Source organism: Ambystoma mexicanum, chromosome 5p, assembly GCF_040938575.1.
Source record: "Ambystoma mexicanum isolate Mex_15411 chromosome 5p, UKY_AmexF1_1, whole genome shotgun sequence".
Taxonomy (NCBI): Eukaryota; Metazoa; Chordata; class Amphibia; order Caudata; family Ambystomatidae; genus Ambystoma; species Ambystoma mexicanum.
In genome coordinates this window covers 1,335,550,171-1,335,573,690 of record NC_090930.1, presented here as the reverse complement: position 1 = coordinate 1,335,573,690, position 23,520 = coordinate 1,335,550,171, and the positions used below count along the sequence as shown (strand labels likewise).

Below are 23,520 nucleotides of genomic sequence, written 5' to 3'. Positions count from 1 at the left end.
GCATCTTTCCTGCAGTCTTCATCTTTAGCCACTCACAGCTACTGAGAACAGCTTCCTCGAATCTGCACACCTCCCGGACAGAACAACCTGAAAGAGGAAGATAGAGGCAACATTAAAGTAAGCAGTAGAGACATTTGCAAATTACGAACTGCTCAAAAGGCTTACCTGGCTGGTCGCCTCTCGGCTGGCACCACTCCGGACCTTCCACTCACGCTGAAGAACACTGCGACCAACAAGGAAGGAAAACACAGGTTAGCAAAGGCAAGACTTCGCAGCGCTGCGCATAGCGCTTACTTACCGCATCATTGCACTCTTAATGCACCATCATTTACCAGCAGAGCTCAACCAAGCCAGTTCGCCGCACTGAAGCTCTGCATACCTAAGGGAGAAAAAAGAAACATTTTAAACAAAGAAAGGCATGCAGAATAGCAACAAAACTAAAGAACAGCAATAAGTCCTACCTGAACAATATCAAACGGGCCGGCGTCAGTGAAGTAACTGGACCGCACACGCCCATGAAAGATAACACGCCCCTGCAAAGAAGGCAGGACGGAGAGCACGCCTAACTCTACCACAAGGTGAGGAGAGGGCGCCAGAGGGGCTGAAATTATATGGCATGGAGGGAGGATACTTACCCCGGTCGGGCAGTCTTGAACACAGTCCTCCTGTATTTTCAGGCAGAACCTTCCCTGCAGACCACATCTGGGCAAAGCTGAGAAGCATAGCAGCGAGTAACCTGCTGGGTGGCGTCCCTGTGGATACCAGGTGAGCATAACAGTGGGAGAGTCTTGCACAGGTGCTGTGGGGCGTGTCACCCCCGCATTTCCCTTGATACATTGCTTTTGCCTTTACTTCACTTCAAATCGAGGATTTCGATGTTCCACAGTGTAATAGCAATTCTATCAAATTTACTCCAAGCCTCTCTGGCTCCACAACAACCCCTAAGATGTGCTCCGTGCACCGCCCACTTACAGGTCTCCGCCTCCTCAGGCACACCCACAAATCATGTGCATGAGCCTTCCGCGCACCGCCACTGGATAACCTCCTCTGTCAATCTCAAGCTTCCCGACACTGATTCTTCGCCACCTCATGTTCTCCAAGTCCTATGCACAAACCTACGGGTGACATCACCAATTCACTAAACAAGGTTGTGCTAAAAATCACTTACAGCGTGCACAATGCTAAAACCCTGTTGCCCAAAAATACACACAACCCCAACACAAACCCCACAGCTATCTTCCTGCCTCCTAGCAGAGTATACCAATATTTTGTTGTGTTCGATCTGTACTTACATCGCTTTGTAAGCAACTGCCTCCTCGAGACTTAACCAGACAAATCACCTACTGCAATCTAGGCCAGCTCCCTTGCTAAACCTTACGAGGACACCGTCATCTATGACCCGAGCTAAAATGCCCAACCCACAGGAAATCCACTATTTACATAACTTCTGTCATCCGTGCCCTTGTGTCAATGGTCTAGGTTCTTCACCAGAACCTTTTACCTTGAAAAAGAATGTGCCCTAACCACAGAATATGACATCTACCTCTGCACCTGCCCCTACTAAACTTCACAATGCTAGACAATACTTGCCAATACTCTATGATACCCCACAATACTCAATACTACCCTTGCACCCCAGTTACTTGCCCTATCCCCTTAATTGTGATGTGGGTGGGCCAATACTTATTCTCCATGGTCTTCTGACGCTACTCGGCAGCCGTGTCCATCAAAACTGCCACTTCACTGTTCTGGTCTGCTGGACTCCTTGCAGACCGCAGGCATGATATTTCCCAGGCTGGCTCCTGACAGCCTTTACACGGGGCGCTCTTTCCCTGTTTTCTCGAAAAACCCATGAGGTGTCCCGCAGCCTCATGCTCTGCGATGGGAGAGTCGGCTTTGTGCCAGGCTAACGTAGCCCAACTATCGACTCTACTACCAACTTGTTGGGATGGTTGCCCAGTATGCCAGAGGTTGTCTGGGGGTCTATCCGACTCCCAAAGGCCCAGCACCCTACCCCAGAATAAACAAAGGACTCAGCCAACGGCAAGTTAGAACTGTGGTTTATTACAAAAAACCAAAAGGGATCATATAATACAATAAGGATTCTCCTGTACAGCTCAACTTTGCAATGCGTTCTCCCCAGTTTTGTTGTTATATTGCATCATCACCTGGGCACTTCCCCCGAAAACCTATACCCATTGCCGATTGAATGCTGAGATTGGTAGCCGCAATAGTAAACCCCTATAGAGGTTATTCTATGGGTCCTTGCATGTCAGGTGGCGGACCTGCCCCATCCACAAGAAACTGTCTATTACATTGTTGCAGAGTAGTGTGCTTACCATTGGCTCTTTCCCCTTGCCATCCCCCCTGGGTTTCTGTCTCATGATTGGCTGGAGTTGGTATCCCCATGCCTGGGACCCGACTCGGTTCTCAGCTCTCTGTGCACCTCTTCAAACTGATGTGAAACGACTATATGTCTGAATTTTATCTGGTAGTATACCACCTTTGCCTATGAGAGTTGGTCTCCATGTTGCAATACTTATTTCACCATCTGTCTGGGCTGCTGAGGTCGGCTTGCTTTCCCATCACGGGTGAATGCCATTGACTAGTTCAGCTGCTTCACATGCTTGTGGACTACAAAATCGAGCTCTCGAGTCTGCAATTATCAGGATCTATTCAATTTCTCTGCATTTGGTCCCTTGACACCTAAAGTTTGGAATGTGACCGTGTATCTCTGACCTTGGATGTGAGCTTGCTTTGTGCTCCGTGCAGCCTGTGTCAGCTCCCCTTGTCCCGTGTTCTGTGGCTTGAGGCCTTTTGTAATTTTCCTTAGACATATAATGCGATTTCTACATGTTCGTGTTATGCTAGGTTTACTATAGGTTACTCACATCTGGTCCTATCAGGCTTCATATATACTCCTGTAGTCCCATAGGGTTAATTGTCATAAGCATCTGCAAGCTTGCTCAGGATCTCTTGTTGCCTTTTATTTCTGCATTACTAAGTTTGGCTAATGAGAAAAATAATAAAAGCTTTGACAGTATGTATGTGTATCCGTCTTCTAACTATAGAACTGTGTACGCATGGCCTCCCGTGTATGCAAATGTGCGTTCGTGTAATGCGGTGCAGGGCTGCGAGTGTGCTTCATGACTAACTTTTCTATGCTCTGGTGTCACTAGTGACGTCAGCATAATGGCTTCTTGGTGCTTAATCGGGGCTGTCCATTAGGGTATTCCCATCCACAATCTCTGTTGTCTCCCCTGTTCCTGAAAGGATATGCACTGGTTTGGTATGGTTGGCTGAGAGGATACCTTTCTGTGTACGTGTCAGCCAGTGGTGCATTTGGTGCTCGTCCGAAAAAAGATGGGTGACTTTGAGCGTTCCTGGCTCTTCATCCTGTCATGTTCATGGGGGTGAGGAGGGGCATTCCTGGGACTCTCTTCACCGTTAACCCTCCATAACCTCCATAAGTAGCTTTTTCTGTAAAGCCGCAAATTGCCTCGATGAACGTTATCTGGGAACACTGAATCAGAGAAATACATTAGTGAAAAGAGAAGGATACACAAGGACACTGAAGCGGTGCAGAGCAAGAAAAGGCATCAGGCAAATGACTGAAAGGGAAGCCCAAAAGAGAAAGGAAGTTGTTGTGAAAGAAGTCTTTTTTTGGTATGCCTCATAACACAGCGTATAATGATTAAAACCCTTTACTGGCATTTTGGTTATTTTAATGCTGTACTACAAAAGGCGTTCCCAGATTTGACATTGGTTATGCACTGAAATTTCAGATATTGATCTTCAGCAGACTAATAGTTCCCTACTAGGAGGTGCGTTGCAGCCACTGTCATTTCTGAAGCACTGGTTCACATAAAATGGCATATTTTATTGTGTATAGTTTCAATCAGAAGCCATTAGCGGCTGCTGCACTTTCGGAATTCTGTATATCCTCCTATTCTGATATCATGGCAGAGGATTGTGGAATTCACAGTTAACTGATGTGACGTCATAGCAAAAAAATGCTGCATTTATTCTGCAACATACTTTTCATTTACTTTTTAGTTTGCTTGTGGGTGAGGAGATATGTACCGTGGTATTGTTTTGTTGTTTACAGTCCCTTCATGCCTGAATGTGCAGAATCTGAAAAAGGGGTGCAGGGGGCCTCACGCAAAATGAAATTCTGGATCAGCACCTGTCATCTATGTAGTGTAGTCCACCTTTGAATTCCGAGTGACATCAAGCGGCGCTCACAATTACAATTATAGCCATTCCTGAATATTTAGTAATATTGGCACTGTCGCTCCTTATTTTGCAGTGACTCCAGAAAGAAATAAGAAGACCGGAAGTTACATACTGCGTTTCAACATTTATACTTTGGTGATTTAAAATAGACTTCAAACATGACACAGCCTCGATGCGAGTGCTCCTGTCATTGATTTTTTCTTAAGAGTAAATGGCATGTTATGGCGAAAGATAACCTTTTTTTCTTTTCCTTATTTTTGTTGACAACTGTATACAAACATGTATTTAGGATCATTTAAACAAATTATGTAACTCAAAGAAAGCATTGTTTCATATTCAGCAGAGCATGGTACTCAAACTAATCCACACCATTTTTAGTTTGGGCTATTAGGTGGCACTGAAAGCGCTACCTTTAAGCCTAAACTATTGTCATTAAAATAGGCGCTTTAACATTAAGAGCTTCACATGTGGGCTTTGAATCAGGGTCTTTAATGCTTCTCCAATGAAGATGACAATTGAGGTGGGATACACAGTTTAAGGTTATTAAATCCCTCCCATTCTCTGCCCCTAGCCATGCTAATCCCTATGGCTAATCCAACCAATTCCTGCCCATCTCAGAACTCTCTGAGCTTTTCCATTGAGGCACCCATCTTGGATGACTGCCTCTAAGTAAGCTCTATGGAAACAAGCCAAAACTAGGGAAAGATACCATGCATCTTCCAAATAAAATGTTACATTGGGCCTCATTATGACATCGGCAGTAGCCGTGCCTGTAATACAGGCACGGCTGCCGCCGGTATCATTTTTATTCCGGCACACGCAAATGGGCAACTACCGGGTCATTACGGCCCTGTCGGACAGGGTAATTGCCCATTTGCGGGCGCCGGAAAAAAGATGCTCCCCATTCCCATTCGGCCACATAGGGCTGAATGGGAATGGGGAGCTCGTATGCACTGGCACCGTTTATAACGGTGCCGGTGCATCCGACATGCTGTGCTCGCGGGTGCCTTTCTGCCTGCCGGATCCGACCTGGCGGGCAGAAAGGCCCCCGCAAGCACAACTCATAGTTTGCCGGTCCGGGAACTACATTACCGGCAAGCTTACCGGTACCGTAGTTCCCGGACCGGCACATTTATGAGGCCCATTGTTTAAAATAGCTAAAGTAATTTCCATTTTAGGAGCTTGTTTTGATTTTTTTGATTTGCAATGAAATTAGGGCTAGTTTATTGTGAATTCATATTAAATTCACCATTACTACAAGTATAGTGCTCTTGAAGCCATCTTCCAATGATAATGCACTACAGTTAAACTGTTTTATTTTTGCAAGCATCACCGTTTTTATAGCACTTGAGCCACATAGTAGACTTAAACTGACAGATGAACACCTCTCCTGTGACACTGATGCAGGGACACATCCGTTCACCTGAGATACACAGGACTGTGTATGTGTAGAGTCGGACCATAGCGCACAAAATAAAGAATGTTCTGTATTGCAATAGAAATCTGAGAAACTGAAGCATCAACATTTTATGTCGCCTTTCCTGTGTGTAGTTTCGAAAAAACAATTATTCAGGACTTACATTGATTTAAGTGGAATTGAAAAGAATGGCTGAGTCTGTGGAAGTACCCATCCTTGCCAAAATATTTCTGATTTGTACTGTGTTGAAAGCGTTCTCTATTCCTCATGTCTAAAAAAGAAACTGAACACAACAGGGTCTGCATGTCCACCGTCGTTTTGCTGCTTGCTGCCTCTCTCACTATTGCAATAAACATGAAGGGGTGGGGGGCGAGGAGCCTCTGCGAGCGATGCATTTGTATATTAGGATTCTTGTAACTTTAATCTCTTCTAGGAAGGAAAACAATTTGAGGTGTGTGTGTTGAAATCATCAGAAGCACGCATGTGCTGCTGCTGGAACGAATCGCTGCAGAATCGAGCACACCACAGAGGCATCTTTGCAAAACGCGAAGCAAGGCGCACCTCTGATGATAAAGTAGATGTACCTCTGTTTAATTACAGCTGTGGCATTGTTATCATTGCTGAGGTCTGGCGAACCTGTTTATGTGTAAAAGGGACCCCTGTGAGTTTTCGCAGTGAAACAAGTGTACAAACAGAGAATGCATGACAAGCTTCCGTTTGTTCAAAATGTTTTGTGTGCATCCTTTCTAGCATAAATTGACTTGTCTGTGGGTGCTTGCAGGGATTTAGTTTGTGGATTTGGTGCCCGTGGGAGATGCGGCTCAGATGCCAGGATACAAGGGTTGGAGTCCTCCAGAGTACTGCAAGCTTTCCACACTGCTGCCTGTGTGTGAGAAACCTGCTGAGGCAGCTGAGAAGGCGAGCCTTGTGTGTGTGGCATACCACAGCCTGGCTGTGTAAATTCAGGTTGGCAGAAGGTCCAAAGGCAGGTTCCTTCCTCACAGGCCGAAATCGCCCTCATGTTCCAAATGAAGAAATGCAACAATGCAAGTGTTTGTTCACTTCTTCCAATGGAAGTGTCGAACAGTAGAATTGCACACATTCATCGCAAATGTCATTTAATGTAATGTCTATTGCATTATTATTAGAGTACAAATAGGGCAGAATGCAAAATGCAAAAAATAAATATGAGGAGGGGCAAACCCTGTAGGTTATTTTTGGTTTTTTGTCCACCCTTTGACTGGCCATGGCCATACTAATCTCTATGTCCATTCCCACCAAGTTCCTGGCCCTCCCCGCCCAAAACACCTCCTCATGGCAACTCTCCGATCTCGCTTTATTCAAGCCTTTGCATCAAAGTTTGCACTGGAAGTGCCCGCCAGTGTTTTTTCAAAGCAGTCTCCTGAGAGTTATTAACTTAATTGGAGTTGTAAACCTACTACTGGTTTAATAAAAATGTCTTATCAGGTCTGCCTTCAGCCACTATTTATAAATACTCTGTGTTTCCTTCACTGAAGTCCTGTTAAAAACAAGCATTGGCAAAGCCAACAGTTTTGGCTTATCCATAAGTATTAGGCATCTGACAGGCAGTGCTATTATATGCCCAGGTACTTGCACCATTTTGCACCTGCTACCATCAATGGCCAGTTAATACCATTATGGATGTGCCTGGCAAGTACCATTTCCCATGCCTGCACAATGCTGGTTCTGTGGAATGTTAATGTCGAAAAAGTATTTCATCCTGATATTGCAGAAAAACCGATGAAGTGTAAGTTCAGTTTCAAAAAGATCAGTTCTGCAATTTGGAACAAAGCTCCAACCATTGTTGAGTAAAGTGAGTTTGTCTTCATTCAGTATATGATCCAATAAATTAACAATAGGTGCTACCAGCGTACCACTGTGCTGGTTTGCATTCTCTGATTGGTATGGCCATATTGTCGTCTGTTTCACCTTCTTCGTCCCCCTCTTTCAAAATTCTGTTTCTGAGGGAGTGATTGTTGATTAGATGTGGATGGGCCCACATCTAGTGTTACATCTTCATTATCACTCCCTAATGAAGAGTTAGATGTGTCAGTGAAATTCACAAACTTACTCTTTTTATTTCTAATCCAAGATGGTGCATTATATTGAGATTCTATTTGTTTTGTGTCATAAAATTCTGGGCACAGGTATTGATATGTCTTTTAGTTCACTGAATCTTAATTTGGTTTAGTTCCTTTTCTTTCTACTGTGATTGGTTTAAACCTAGCAATCTCTGTGTCTAGTTTGTCAAGTGTATTCTTGCCTTCAGTTACTGCTGTATTCTTGAGAGATTTCTTCTCTTGCTCTGTGAGAATTTCAATGGTGCGAGGTCAAGCTGATAATTAGAGAACTGACATTGTAGTGTAGAAAAACTCATAGAACCTAATCTACAATCCCAATCTCCCCCACATCAATACCGTACCAGCAGAGATGTTTACATTCGAAAATAGGGTCATGTAAAATATGCGCATAGCCATCAAAAAATATAATGTTTTGCTCCATCTTGGATTCCGGGTTGGACCTGCTAACAGCCGGGCCTTAATCCCTTAAAATGTCTAGAAGATTGTGGAGCAAGGCTATTTTGCTGGCTACAAACGGGGGCTATGAAACCAGCGAGAGTTCAAAGCCCATCTATGCACGAAATGAGACCGACTTCTACCTGGGCAAGTGATGTGCCTATGTATACAAAGACAAGAACAACACAGTGACTCCTGGTAGACACCCAATAAGGCCCGTGTGATATGAGGGAAGGTAACGCATGCTCATGGTAACAGTGGCATGGTCCAAGCTAAATTGCCAGATCAACCTTCCCTCCAATGCAATTGGGCACAGAATGTGCGTGATGCTCTATCCATCAAGGATCTAAATTGTCACTAAAAATAAATCTTATAATAATCTTAATAAAAAAATTAAAAACAACAAAAAAAAACAAAATAGAATTATAGGCCAGATAATCTAACTAACGATGAAAGAGAGGGATTATCGTTGCAAAGCAATGATACATCTGTAACAATAAAACCAGCAGGTAAAGGTGTGGTATCGTTTTCATGAACACTTCGGATTATAAGGAATGTATAAACTTGTTAGCAGAGACTAAGGGGCTCATTACTAGTTTGGAGGTAGCCATGGCGCAATTAGCGACATGGCTGCCTCCAAAATCGTGTCTGGGTCCGGGTTGTCTGAATAGGGACTTACCGGATCATTCCAACCTTGGAGGACCCAGTAAGTCCCCATTCTGAAAACCATTCCCCATTCCCATTCAAGCCCCCATAGGGCTGAATGGGAATGGGGTAGGAGCTAATAACGGGTCTGCAAATAGTGGGCCCGTTATTAGCTCCCTGGTCCCTTAGCGGCTCCCGCTACGGGCGGCTGGTAAAACCAGCCCGCCTTAGTGGGACCCGCTAAGGGACCTCGGAATGCAGTGGTAGGGGATTAATGGCACCGGCATCCTTACAGGTGCCGTTAACCCCTTACCGCCGCACTCGTAATGAGGCCCTAAATCTTATGAAACAATGGGCCTCAGGTTGGAGGTAGTACCTTTGCAGGACTCGTAAATCCCTATTAAAAAAGCCATTCCCCATTCCCATTTCAGCACCCATAGGGCTCAATGGGAAGGGGGGAAGGTGCTAATAAGGGTACCGCAAATTGCAGTACCATTATTAGCTCTGAAGTCCCTTGACGGGTCCCTTCCATAATGCCTGGTAAAACCAGGCGTTAAGGAAGGGACCCGCTAAGGGACCTCTTAGTAGGGCGGTAAGGGATTACAGGCACCGGTGCCCTTACCGCTGCCGGTAATCCCTTACCACCCACCTCGTAATGAGGCCCAATGTGTGTTGATCCAACCACTAGACACAATCAAGAGATTAAAGATCTAACTGAATGCAAACGCTCAGTGCTGGTTTAGTGAAGTAGAGCGTGTTTTTTCAAATACAGAAAAATCAGCAATAGCCACATTTTACATTCTCCTTAAAATACATAAAAACCTGAACAATTCACCAAGCAGGACCATGGTAGCTGCCATTGGGTTTATTCTGGAACCATTATCTATCTAAAGGGATTATTTTATTGAATCATTCTCAGAACAACCTGTCCTCACTCTCCTCCACTCCCCTCCCTCCTCCCTCCCCAGATCTCAGGCCTCCCTTCGCCCACTCACCCCTTCCCCTCTACCCTCCTCTTTCTATTTCTATTTCTATTTAATTTATATTGCGCCGGTAACTCGTGAGTCTCGGGGCGCAGATACATGAACACAATCATGATACACAGGACAAGACAAGGAAGGCAGCTAGATGAGTAAGGTGAGTCAATTAACTGAAGATATATGTCTTCACATGCTTCCAAAGCTTAAATAGTTCACTTATTTTCTTATGTTGATAGGCAAATTGTTCCAAAGACCGGCAGTAACTGTCGGGAAGGATTTCCCAGACCTAGCTTACGATTATGCTTCTCTACCACAATTTTGTTTTGGTCAGCCGATCTAAGAGAGCGAGTGGGAACGTATGTATGGATTTTTGATTTCAAGCACCCAGGAGCATTTCCATGAATACAGCGATGTGCGATGGTAAGGGCTTTCAATTGAATTCTATTCTCTATTTTAAGCCAATGCAATTCTCTCCTGGACGTGCTGATATGGTCTAGTTTGGGTATGCGCTTAATGATCCTGACTGCATTATTTTGTATAATCTGGTAGGCTTTCATGCATTTGTTGTTTTTTTTCCATAATCCAGCCGAGATAGGATCGTTGCCCTAGCCACTGTGGCGCAATTGTGCTCTGAAAGAAGGGCCTGATGATTTTAAGGAATCTAAGATAATAGCTGCACATTTTTTGTGTATTGCGACTGTGCTTCGGCTCCTAATGATGCTTCCATCATTATGCCGAGCGTTTTGACTTTATCGAGGACATTAATCGGTGTGTTATCAATCTGAAAAGAGTTATATTCTGGGCCATAACACCGGATGAGGTCTCTAGACAAGTCCTCTCTATGAAAGTCTCCTCCAAACAGGTGCTCCCCTGCTCTTCCAGAACTATCAAGGACAACATTGCCCCCCTATCATCAGCCTTGGCCAATTTCTGTAATCCCTAGGGTGGGAAGGGACGTGCAGGGAAAAAAGGAGAGAGTGCAAGTGAAAATGAAGGGTTGGGGAGGGGGAGAAGAGGGTCACAGGGGCTAGGCGGGTGCTCAGGGGAGGACAGGAGGGAAAGTGCCAGGGATTGCATGGGTGACCAGGTGCTAACAACGGGCCCGTTATTAACTGGCCCGTTGTTAGCACCCTCCCCATTCCCATTGAGCCCTGTGGGGGCTGGAATGGGAATGGGGATGGGTTCTTTGAATGAGGAATTACCGGGCCCTCCAAGGTCGGAATGGCCCGGTAATTCCTCATTCAAGGAACCCGGACCCGATACCCGATAAGGGGGTAGCCATGCCGCTAATAGCGGCATGGTTACCTCCTACCTCGTAATGACCCCCAATATCTCAGTTTGTTCAGCCTTGCTACCAAACTGCAAACCAATTTACTTTTGAGCATAACTTATTTTCTATCCAGTTTCCAGAATATATTTTTACATATTCATGATATGCGAGTAATACTGGAGACACACTTTACTTCCTGAGTCATTCTGACCCCAAAGGTATATCGCCTAACATACACCTTTTACCTTAGACTAAAAGCGATATGATTCAAATGTTTGCAGTACTGGACCTATTGATCAGAATATTATGTTATCTGTATTTAGTTTAGGGGGGAGGTTTCTAGCACCTCTGATACACTTCCCCCTCTGGTTTGTATTTAGACTATTCAATACACGACCACTACACCCAGTGTCCACCCTCCCCCATATTCAGTGTACCTGTGCATCCCTGTCCCAGTCACCCCCTCACTGTGGTGACTTATCTCAACATGGAAGGTATTCTAAAAATATTTCTACAGAACCAACAGGGTCTCCTTTTTTCAAAAGATTATTTGCAACGTTTCTCCCTCTTTCAACTTTTATGCGTGTATCCTCAAAAAGAAACTTTATTTTGCTCCTGTCTGGATCCCATCCCCATTACCCATTTAAATGTAAACATAACAGACATCAGGTGATTTTCCTTCTGCCACTACGAGAATTGAGAGAAATCATTCCTTCAGGCAACACACCAGCCATTTTCCTCTTTATTTGTCCAAGTGCAACTTTTACTGTACACGTTTTCCTTCCTTCCACCCAACGACACTTCCTTGTTTCCTGCCCTCTCTCCATACACATTTTCTTCCATCGGCACATCATCCACCCGATTCATCTTGTTTTACCTTATTCTGTGTCCACAGACTTTCTTTAAACTCAGTCCATTTTATTTGTCCTTTGGATTGCTTTCCAGCAAGTTCTCAGGCCCTTTACACATAGGCCAGTCCTTTTAAGTTCATTGTTCTCTACATCACAGAGTATTCAAACTTTCGATTTGCATCGTCAAAGAACAGTCAAAAAAAGGTGGGCATTCGATTGTGTCTGGAGAACACAACGATTGGGGAGTCTTACAAGGACATATTTCGAAAAGAAGGGACTGCAACTGGGATTCTGGCTGGGTCCTTCAAACTTTTCTCCCTGCTCACAGGATCAGTTGCCATCAATCACTTTGTGTATAGGTATCTCTCGTCCATCTGTAATATAAAACTGAATGAGTCTCTTGAAAAATAAGTGTATCTTTATCGCCAATACTGTCTCCTCAAACCCAACCCTTAAAAAGACTTATGTGTTTCTTTAAAACACTCCTGACTCCTAAACAATCTCTACTGCATTTTCTCTTTTTTCTAAAATAATAGGATGGTTGCTCCGCTCTCTCTTTTTGCACATCTTGGTGTCACTTTATACTTCATGCATACTGGCTGATACCGGCACTTGGCTATGATCTGAGGTCATAAAAGATGTACATTTTTAACTTTTCCTGCATTGTCCTATTTTTCAAGGGCCTTTGTTTCTTCCAACAACTGCATAATGCACTAAGGAAAAATGTCCTCCGTGGTTGACATACTCAAACCAAAGAGTCATGCGGTTTCCTTTTTTATAATGAAAATAATAAACAACAAGACAGACATAACAAGTTCAAAACATATGTTCAAAAAATGTGTTTTCTTCAATCGCCCCCCTTCTTTCTTCTTGGTGCATCCGTAGCTGAAGAAGAAGAGGACGCTGGTGTGGGTTCCTGCTCTCTGTAGAAAACTGAAATAGAGGTACAGTCATTTCTTTACGTTAGCAAAGCGATCAATTATTTCCTCAGGGTAGACCTTTTCTCTTTTCCCAAAATAGTTTTACTGAGATCATCTCTTTGGCATTCTCGCCCACTGAACTGTAAGCTGCTCTTCTGCAAAGTTAAAAAGAATTGTTGGTGCACATTTAAATGATTTATCATTAATGTAGCAATCAGGCCTGTCTTTCTTTCGTTTTTTCTACCATGCTGAAAAAAATGTTCTCTGTACTTTTGAAGTCCTCCTCCTGCTAGCGTGGGGCCGGGGTTGTCTTCTTTATTTGCTGTGTTTATTCTGTTGAGACATAATTGACATTTTTCATCGTCCTACCTACTCTAATCTTGCATACCCATGTTATTGGGACCCCAGCATTTATTCTACCAAGTGCATACAAGTGTGGCATATTAGCAATACATTGTATTGCCTATCCTAAATATTTAATGCATTTTGCCAAATGTACCCATTTGGCATTTCACCATTACCAGAATTACAAAAAGGTTACCCCACCTTCTATGCAAAGTTTTCTTCATTCTCGTTGTTAGATGTGACCATACATGTATATACATATGCTATTCTGTGCTCACACCTGTATGCACCTTTCTTGGTAAAATGTTGCTTTATTAAAAGGACTGTATCCCTTACTGCCTGTTTTGTTCTGTACTCACCTGGGTCCTCTTATTCCTAATAATGATCAATAGTTTGTTTCACACACTTGCTGCGTGAACCGATACTTACCTATTCTATCTCTACTTGCCCTCTAGCACTTATCTCTGTCATAATATAATGTTTCTTCCCATTATATTGCTATACTATGTAGACATACCACCCGTGCTCAAAAATGATAATAATTTTCATCTGTAAAACATAAATCAACATCATCATATTCATACAAACAATGTTTTTGTTACTTACTCTCATATGTTCTTTCGTGCAATTCTACTAAAGGTTCTTCCCATTTGTTAGATCATTCTTGGCTATCCACAATCATTTGGACTTTCATTAATCATATTTTATTAAACTAGACTACACTATTCAGTTATAGACAGCACAATTCATTGTGCTTATTGTTTATAAATCTGGATATTGTATCCACTAGTGCTTTTCACTGCTTTAATATCCATTAATCCATTAATTTGTTCATTCATTCATATTTTATTTATTTATTTATTTCACCCCCTGAATTGTCATCAATCTCTTAATTTTGAACTTCTTCTTGTGCACTTTTATCTTTATCTATTTATGATTTAGCTTCCATTAATTAGTCTAATTACAATGCAAACCCTCATATGTTTCATATTATAATCCCTTTCATGTGTATACCTTTTTGTTTTGTTCTGCTATTTTTTTCACTAGATCCATGACATAAGGGCCTATGATTCACAGGACACTTGGCACTCTCACCAAGTCTTCCTGAAAATATACTGAGTGCTGCTGCATCATTGCCACATGCTATAAGATTTCTCTTTTCTTTTTCAGTGTGTGATGTTCCTAAAAAACACCACGTCATCATCTGTTCAGTCTTCTCTAAATATGGCATCATCAATGACATCAATCAACCTAGACCCTTCTTCATGAGCTATCACTGTCCTCCATGATCTACTCTTATTGTCTATTCCTTTGAGCATTTCCATTTCACCACTTACTATGGCTGTTTTAATTTCTATAGGGATAGTCTGTCCCCCATCTCTGCCCTTAGGTATCTATAGTCCAAACAAAAATCCATCACATATTCTCACCATTCTCGACACTAGGTCAAACAGGCATGTTTATTTATTTATTTATTTATTACATTTATATAGCGCACAGGCAGCCCAGGGGCATTGTGGCACTGTTACTTGTAAGGAGACTTAGTTACAATGGGTACAGGTTGCGCCTTGGGTTACATTGAGGCAGTGACCTGTGATCAGCTATCAGTGGTATCATACAACCTAATACATCATACATGATATTCATGAGGGCTTGGACATATGGTGTTGGTTAGGTGAATAGGGTAGTTTTCATGGCTTTACGAAAAGCAGTCAGTGAGGGATCAGAGCGCAGGGAGGTAGGAAGGGTGTTCCAGTGTAAGGCAGCGAGGTACGGGAAGCTGGAGCCCCCTGCTCTGGCTCTTTTTACCCTGGGTACTGAGAGCATGTTGGCATAGGGTGACCTAGTGTGTCTTGTGGAGGAGACCGGGTGGATCCTCTGGGATAGGTACACTGGGGCGGCGAGAGGGACGCATTTGTGGTTGATGCTTAGCGCTTTGAACAGGATCCTTTCCTTTATGGGGAGCCAGTGGGATGCTTTTCTGGCAGCGGTGATGTGCTCTCGCTTAGCAATGCCTTGTGCAGCACGCAGGGCACTGTTCTGTATTACTTGAAGCTTCTCAAGGTTTTTATTGGAGGTCCCTAGGAAAAGAACATTGCAGTAATCCGGCCGCGAGCCAGTTATGGCCCTGGCTATGTTAGTGCAAGTGTCTTTTGACAGATAAGGTCTGATTGCGTTGAGGAGTTTTGCATGGTAAGCAGCAGAGGAGGCAATGGCGTTTACTTGTCTGGTCATGGATAGGTTGGAGTCTAAGTAGACGCCTAGTGTTTTTACCGTGTCTAGTACTGGGATCTGATTGAGTCAATGGTAAAGTGACTGAACTGGGCGTTAAGTTTCTTGAGGGTGTCAGGGGAGCCTACGAGTAGGAGCTCAGTTTTGTCAGAGTAAAGGCAGAGGCCGTTGATAGCCATCCACATTTGGATTGTGTTGTAGGTGTTGTTGAGAGTAGCACTGTCCGTGTCATAGTCGCCTGTCAGTGTGAGAAGGATCTGTGTATCGTCGGCGTAGTTGGTGTAAGAGATGCCCATGGCGTCAAGGATGAGGAAGAGGGGGAGGGGAAAGATGTTATAAAGGGTAGGGGAGAGGCAGGAGCCTTGGGGCACCCCACATAGCATGATGGTGGGTGACGCAGTGGCTAGGTCAGAGAAGACCTGCATGGTCCTGCCTTGGAGGAAGGAGGTGATCCATGTAGTGGCTTCTTGGGAGAAGTTGGCTGTGGAGGAGAGGTGGTGGCAGAGGATGGCGTGATCTACAAGATCAAAAGCTGCCGAGAGATCAAGGAGAAGGAGCAGGACAGGATTGCCTTGGTCCCTTGCGTCATCCATTTGGTTTTTGAGGTCGAGTAGGGCAGTCTCTGTCCCGTGCCTGGGGCGAAAGCTGGATTGTCTCAGTCCAAGGAGGTTCTGCTCTTCAAGGAAGTGGTGGAGCTGCAGGTAGGCTGCTTTGTCTAGAATCTTGAGGAGGAATGGGACTGTGGTGATGGGGCGGTAGTTATTAGGGAAGGCGGGACAAGTGTGGGTTTTTTTATGAGAGGTCGGACCCATGCTTCCTTGAGGCATGAGGGGACTCTCCCTGTGGTAAAGGAGGCATTGACGAAGGCTGTTAGGAAAGGAGCCAGGGTGTCTGCGCAGTCTTTGATGATGGAGGCAGGACAGGGGTCACCTTTGCAATTGAAGGGTTTTATGTTTTTCATGATGTTGATCATGTCTTTCTCTTGGATGGTTTTAAATGAGAAGGTTGGTGGGGCCTCTGTGGGTGGGGGGAGCGGTGGGGATGGGGAGTCTGTAGGGGGGTGGAGAGTGCTAGTTTGGTGTTCAGGATTTTGGCTTGGAGGGAGCTAATCCTATTACGCATGGCTGTTTGGATGTTGTCACACCATTCTTTATCCTTGGTGAAGTTTGGGGGGTGGGTGTAGGGGTCTGAAGTTCCCTGAATATGGCGAACATTTCCTTGGTGTTCGATTTGGCCTCCGCGATTCTATCTTCAAAAGATTTGGCTTTGGCTTTGATGATGGCTTTCTTGTATTCATTTGCAAGGGATTTGAAGTTAAGTTCAATAGAATGCTCACCCCATGATGAGAAAAACCTCTGGCTCCACTGAATCAACTCGCAGAGCCATTTGTCCTGTTTAATGCCAATCTAAATGTGCATTAGAATAGTGTATTTCAAGAGTGGAACACGCTATCCATTCGTCAATAAATAAAATCTTCATGTTTAAGGTTCGTCATCCAATCCCATCCCAAAACATTTAAATAGTGTCTTTTCATGAATATAGCAAGGATCAGTCATGTCACACTCTCCTATAGAGACTGGTAATTCATCAATAAAAAGGAACTCAACCCATAGCTCCAAATAAAAACTGATCACCCATGGCAATTTCCACCATTGGACACTTTTCCTCCTTCATTCATGGCTGTGCAGTCCCAGTGACTGTTAATAAAGCAAAGACGTCACCTCCTACCATTAAATTAACCTTTGACACCTCTTGTGGGTCTAATATTGCTGAGAATTCTGAAAACATCAAGTCGTCCTGTGAGCTGTCCTATTGTGGGTGCATGCATACCCCTGTTCCTGTGAAAGGATTTCCTCCTACCTCAGTGGCACCTCCTATGCTGGGTGTCCATGCCTTTCCTGTGTTTGCATATCGCTAAGTCTGTATGGGGGCTTGTTGCAATTGCCCCTGTAGTAAAGTAATTTTCACTTGTTCTAGCTGCTGTACCTGTTGGCGCTTGGCGCTTGTCTGATATAATATATGATCCTGGGCAAACTCCTCCCTTACTTGTGAGATAAATGCTGGAGGATAAGCTGTCCCCCCTCTTGAGAATTGTCCATCTTGTACATATCCTTGGCTCCACATGTGAACACAATGTGCTTTATCATCCAACATATCCAATACACAGGAGGAGCCCCTCTGATTAGTTCCCATTGGTTAAATGGTCCTTGCACATTCTGTTTTATCATTCTGCATATTCTGAAAACTGGAATGGTTATTCTGCGAACCACCTGTTTCTCTATTTCCCATTCCTTTGCCTTGTGGCACAAACCCATTCTCTCCTTGATCCATTTTTGGCACTGATTATTCACCTGTGATGTGCCTACTGCTTGCTGTTTTTCCAGTCCTTCTCTGCTTTGACGCTACCGCCCCTTTTTCTGGCATACTTTGTCAATTTTTTCTGAACTAACTTGGCTTCCTCAAGTTTTCTAGAATCTTCCTTCTTTTGATCTTTCTGCCGTACCAGCTTACATTGATTGCACTATAGTCACTGTATCTTAGGTTATGGTTTCATTTCCATTCCCACTTGCTTCCAACGTGCCTCTGTTCCTGCCCAAGCAATCCTTGACATCAAAATGTGGTATAATACTGTCACCGTTTTCACCTCTGCTCGCACTCTTCGGGAGTTTAGTGCTCCTGAATATAAACAAGCGAATCTTCATCTTCTTTTATTCGTAGTCTTCAAAAATCTAATTTCTTTTGTATCATATTTTTAGCAAAACATTATGGGCCTCATTACGAGTATGGAGGTAGTCATGGAGCTATTAGCTACATGGCTGCCTCCATACCGGGTTCCTGCAATGGGGACATACCGGGTTACTCCGACATAGGAGGACCCGGTAAGTCCTCCTTGTAGGAACCCATCCCCATTCCCATTTGAGCCCCCATAGGGCTCAATGGGAATGGAAAGGAGGTAACAACGGGCACATTACGAGTGTCCCGTTGTTGCCTCCCTCTTCCCCTCATGGGACCCGGAAAAGACGTCTGGTTTTACCAGACGTCTGATCCCGGTCCCGCGATGGGAAGCTCGTAATCGGCGCTCCCGTAATGAAGGGGGCTGGGCCCGTACAGGCCCCCTTCATTACGGGAGCGCAAGCCTTATAATGAGACCCTATATCTCTAACTGGCGTTCCCGAGATAAAGCAAACACATCCTGTATGTATGTATGTGTGTTCTTATTGCAATATTGAATTTCTTCTTTTGACTACCTTTGTGTGTTTTGTGTGTACTGAGCCTGCAACCCATTGATTGACTGTACTTCCACAAGATCATGTGTATGTGTGTGTGCCTGTGCATGTGTTTGTGCATGTATGCATTTGTGCATGTGTGTGTGTGTGTGTGCATGCATGTGTAGAGAAGGAGCCAAGTACCCCCACCTCAAGCATCGTCCCCGTGTTGCCTATATGCTGGGAACCGGAATGTGAAATACGTGCAGTTCCAATGAAGATACCATTACCAAGGAGAATCCTGGAAGTAAGGTTCCCATTGCGATAACCATACCTACATACACAACGATATGATGGCCATTTGAATGAAATCCCAGAAGAAGTGGGAAAAGTGAGCGAAAGGGAAAAGTGGTGACATCACACGAAACAGGCCTGACGCACCCAGAAGAGACACAGAGGCAAGAGAACATAGATATTCTATAGGCATCAAGAAAGTATCAAAGATAAGCAATATTTCGGGCTATTTCACCAGTTATGGTACGCTAAGCAACCATAACTCGCGCCACCACCGTGCACTGCTAAGACTATCACCCAAGACATCAAAGATGCCATCACAAATGTCATTGATGACACCACTGATGACATCAAATGTCTGGCTCCCTCTTTTGTCCTTTACTGACATAGCTAGGCCAGTAACAGTCAGGAACTAAAAATTCATATACTCATAATTCATATTCAAGTACTATATTTGTAGAGCTATACTTCAAATATGTTCTTACAGTAATTCACTTGGGGTTCACTCACAGCATATGAAACATATACATAGGGGAAAACACAGATTTGGAAAACAGCAATGCTTTGTGTGCATAAAGATAATCAGTAAGGTTATCAACACTTTCTTATAGTTCTGCCTCTTTTTATTACTTTTCTTTCCTGGATATGCTCATATTTGTATACATCCTATGCACACTACTCTCCTTAGGGTCCAGTCTCATTATATGATAGTTATACATAGCAAAGTAGTAGCTTTGAAGCAGAGCGATCATTTCTGTGTATAAAGTTAATCAGTTGAGGTATGAAGATTGGCTGGTAATACTGTTATTTACTTCATTTCTCCTGTATATGTTCATATTTGCATGTGTTGTTGTTATTTATGTTTTGTTTGAATAATGTAATTATGTAGTAAGCAGGTTTTATTAGCTAGTTATTAAATGTTGCGCAGTAGATAAAACTGTAATAAAAAGCATTTATCAATTCACTATTCAACATGGCAAGATTAAAAATATTGCACATCCATCATGTATGTTGCACTCAATGCCTATGTTTCTACATGAGTAGCTTAGTATACTGGAAAGAACCTGATAATAGAAGGGTATTCATATCAATGCATTACTTAATGCACTACGTACCTCATGATTTTTATTCCAATATTCCTTCACACTTTTTTATCAACATTACTATAAGAATCCCTTGTACAGACTTTTCATGAAAAGTAAATGCACATGTGATGTCATCAGTGATGTCATCAATGACATTTGTGATGTCATCTTTGATGTCTTGGGTGTTAGTCTTAGCAGAGCAAAGTGGTGGCGCGAGTTATGGTTGCTTAGCGTACCATAACTGGTGAATTTCAAGGGTTTCTGGTTTTACGTGGAACCATAACGTCCCTTTAACAATGTTTTTTTCACTGAATTTCATAGGTTTGTAGTAGCGCAACTTAACCATGACATCCCTTTAACAAAGTTTTATTCACCAAATATAGATATAGATAATGTAAACGTTATAAATGTTTACTAATACTCCCTTAGCTTACATACATATAACATAGAAAATACTGAACCCCCTTCCCCGCTAGTAATTTTGATGTCCGCGGACCGTGCGCATGTCCGCGGATGGGCGTGGTCACCATCAATACTATCCAAAAACTCAGGGGGTATCTTACATTATTGTATCATACAATAAAAACACCAAACAAGTTAAAAAAGCACCACATAAAAACATTACATTTAATAACAAATAAGAAGTGGAAACTGTATATGTAAGACACCAACCACCCACTGAAATAGTGTTCCCAATATAATGGAATATACCAAAACAAAATAAATATGCCTCCAACAGAATTACCTCACAGAAACTCTGCAGCAAAAGGCAAGAGCATACCTACACGGCAGTAACACCAAAGGTTTGTAAGAAACTAGTAAGTACACAATATTTATTTCATCTATTTATACATTTTCAGTATTATGTACACTAAAAATTAATATTTATTTATTTTTACTCAGAAATGTTCAGTACTTTGGAATGGCTGGAAGAAAATTTCCCAAGAGATTAAATGAGTGAAGACAGTGATACTAATGGTAGACACAACATTTCTCTATATAAGCCAATTAGTAACCATTACTTTATGTGTAGATAACATATATTTTTTTAACAGTCCATACAGACAATAAGTGTAATATACCAAGAGAGACATTAGAAGATACTCTGAAACGAATGGAACTAAAAATGGATAGGTTAATGAAAAGTTTCAATCTTCTAAAACAGCTTGTTGAGGACCACATTAAAGAAAAGATTAAATATCACTGTCCCACATGTACCTGTTCCCACTCTACATGTCCCAGCCAACTATCCCACACCCTCCCCAGCAAGAAAAACATTACCATGAGACTGCCATCCCTTTCTTCCCTTCCATACATGATGTCCAAACCCCTAATTCCCCTGTATTTGTTTCAGTTTCTGCTTCCCCCTCTCTTTCGTAATTTTTATACTGTTAAACAATAATAACATTTTAAATGTGTTCTTATTATATCCCTGTGTCTTATTTTTTTTTAAAAGGCAGTTAAGGTGTCCGCGGACAGCGTGGGTGTCCGTTATGTCCGCAATTAACCAAAATGGGTGTGTCCTAAGGACACAATACCTGTTCGTACTGTTCGTAATTAAAATGGCGGTGTCCTTAGAACACACAAGATGTCTGTCTGTCCGCAATTAACCCAAATGGGGGTGTCCTAAGGACAATATACCAGCCGTCCCATTCATGAACGTCTCTGCAACGTCATCATGTGACCGCACCCACGCTGAGCGTGTGTCCTGATTTGAGCACTCCAAAGTATTTTACAGTAAAAGTTCACCATTGCACATGTCCCAGACAATGTCCCTGCCGATCTACATACTTTTGGAACTTTTTGAGCCCTTTCTTGGTGTTCAAAGTGTTCGGGGAAAGCGCGGATGTCCGCAAAGTGCGCCCCAGCAGCCCTATAAAAGGCCACACCCCATAGCCGATCCTCATTCTGCTTTTTGATTTCCAAGATTTACAACAGGACAATTGTGCAGGTTGCTGTTCTTGGTTCCTGGTTCCTGTCTCCTGGTTATTAACCTTCCAGATGGCATCGCAAATTGCCTTGGCATCAGTACCCCCACCCCATCCCCAAGGGCCTGCAGAGGGGAATAGGCATGATGATCCAGAGGAGAGGGATGACGAGGATGAAGAGGATGAGTTAGTGGAAGTCGCTACTACTAGCACTCATCGTGAGTCTTGGGTGTGGCGGTTATTTACCACTGTTAATGGAAAGTCAAAAGCTGATGCGAGCAAGGTGATCTGCACTCAGTGCCGCATGGTGCTCAGTCGTGGCAAGCCTGGTCGTATAGCTATGGTACTACATCAATGAAGCGACACCTAAAGTCATTCCACGATGGGGCTAATTGTAAGGTTGTACCTTGCAATAAATGTAGTTGGTTGAGTTCCTCTGCAGCATCCTCCGTTTCTGCTCCTGTCATCACAAAAGACACTCCTGTGGGACAGGGCATCCCTCCAGCTGCCTCACAGGCCATCCATGATGCTGTTGACCCTTACCTTTCGAAGGTCACAATATTGTACATGTACCGCGATGCAGTACTCTGCAGGAGGGAGAACCTTCGGAGTGCTTTTGAGACTGCGGGCAAGGAACATCAGAAGGTCTGTGACCTACCTCAATAATGCCCACCCTACATCTTCCTCTCTCAACCTGTCCTTTCTCATCCCTGTGGTTGGTGTCCCTTCCTTACCCTCCTTTCCCCTCCTTTCCTTGTGTGTCGTGTTTAAAAAAAACAAAAACATTTTAAACAAAAAACAAAGGCTCTTTTCAGAGCTGCCTTTCACAGTTTAAAAATAAAAGTGACAAATAAATAGTGCAGGGCCCTGTGCATTTTTTAGAAGTCCACGGACAGTCCGCAGACATGTATTTATTGGGACTACTGCCCTATCAGAACCATTGCACTTTTCTATAGGGGGAGGTGGTGGCTCTGAAAAGAGCCTTTTTGTGGTGTTTTCTTGTGTTTCAAAAACTTCAAATTGTCAACACCTACCTCAAAATGGATTGCTGTAATTCCAAAAAAGATTGTAATTCATTTAGTATATTTCGCAGAAAAATCTGATTGCCGGCATAAGTAAGACATACCAACATCTCTCAAAAAGGCACAAATAGTCTTGTTAACATTGTGCCTTGCTTTCTCCATTTGTGGACCATTCTCCACCTCTGCCATCTTCATTACACACAGCCTCTTTCAACACAAACCACAACCTCAACATCTGATTGGCTGATCTCTACAGTCCCTTTTCCATGCTGGATTTGCTGAGAAGCTCTGGATGTGACACGCCCGGTCCGCGGACAACCGCGGTGACCGCAGAGCACGTAACACTGGGGCAGCCCTTCTACCCTTTACACTTCACTCTCTGGACCATTCCCTCATTGGCTACTGTTAAGCAGTCACACAATCATCCACCAATCACATCCAAGAACTCTACATCTAACTCTATCATCACAGATCAGCACTTTAGATGTACGATTGATCACTCTCAGTACAATTCGGCTATGACTGCAAAGGACCTACAGCAACAACTACTAT

General features: G+C 43.4%; 1 pseudogene; it reads left to right on the top strand.

The window, feature by feature from the left end:
- The first annotated feature begins 8,225 nt into the window (after positions 1-8,225).
- On the top strand, positions 8,226-8,540 carry LOC138481788 (large ribosomal subunit protein eL33 pseudogene; annotated as a pseudogene).
- The last annotated feature ends 14,980 nt before the right edge of the window (positions 8,541-23,520 follow it).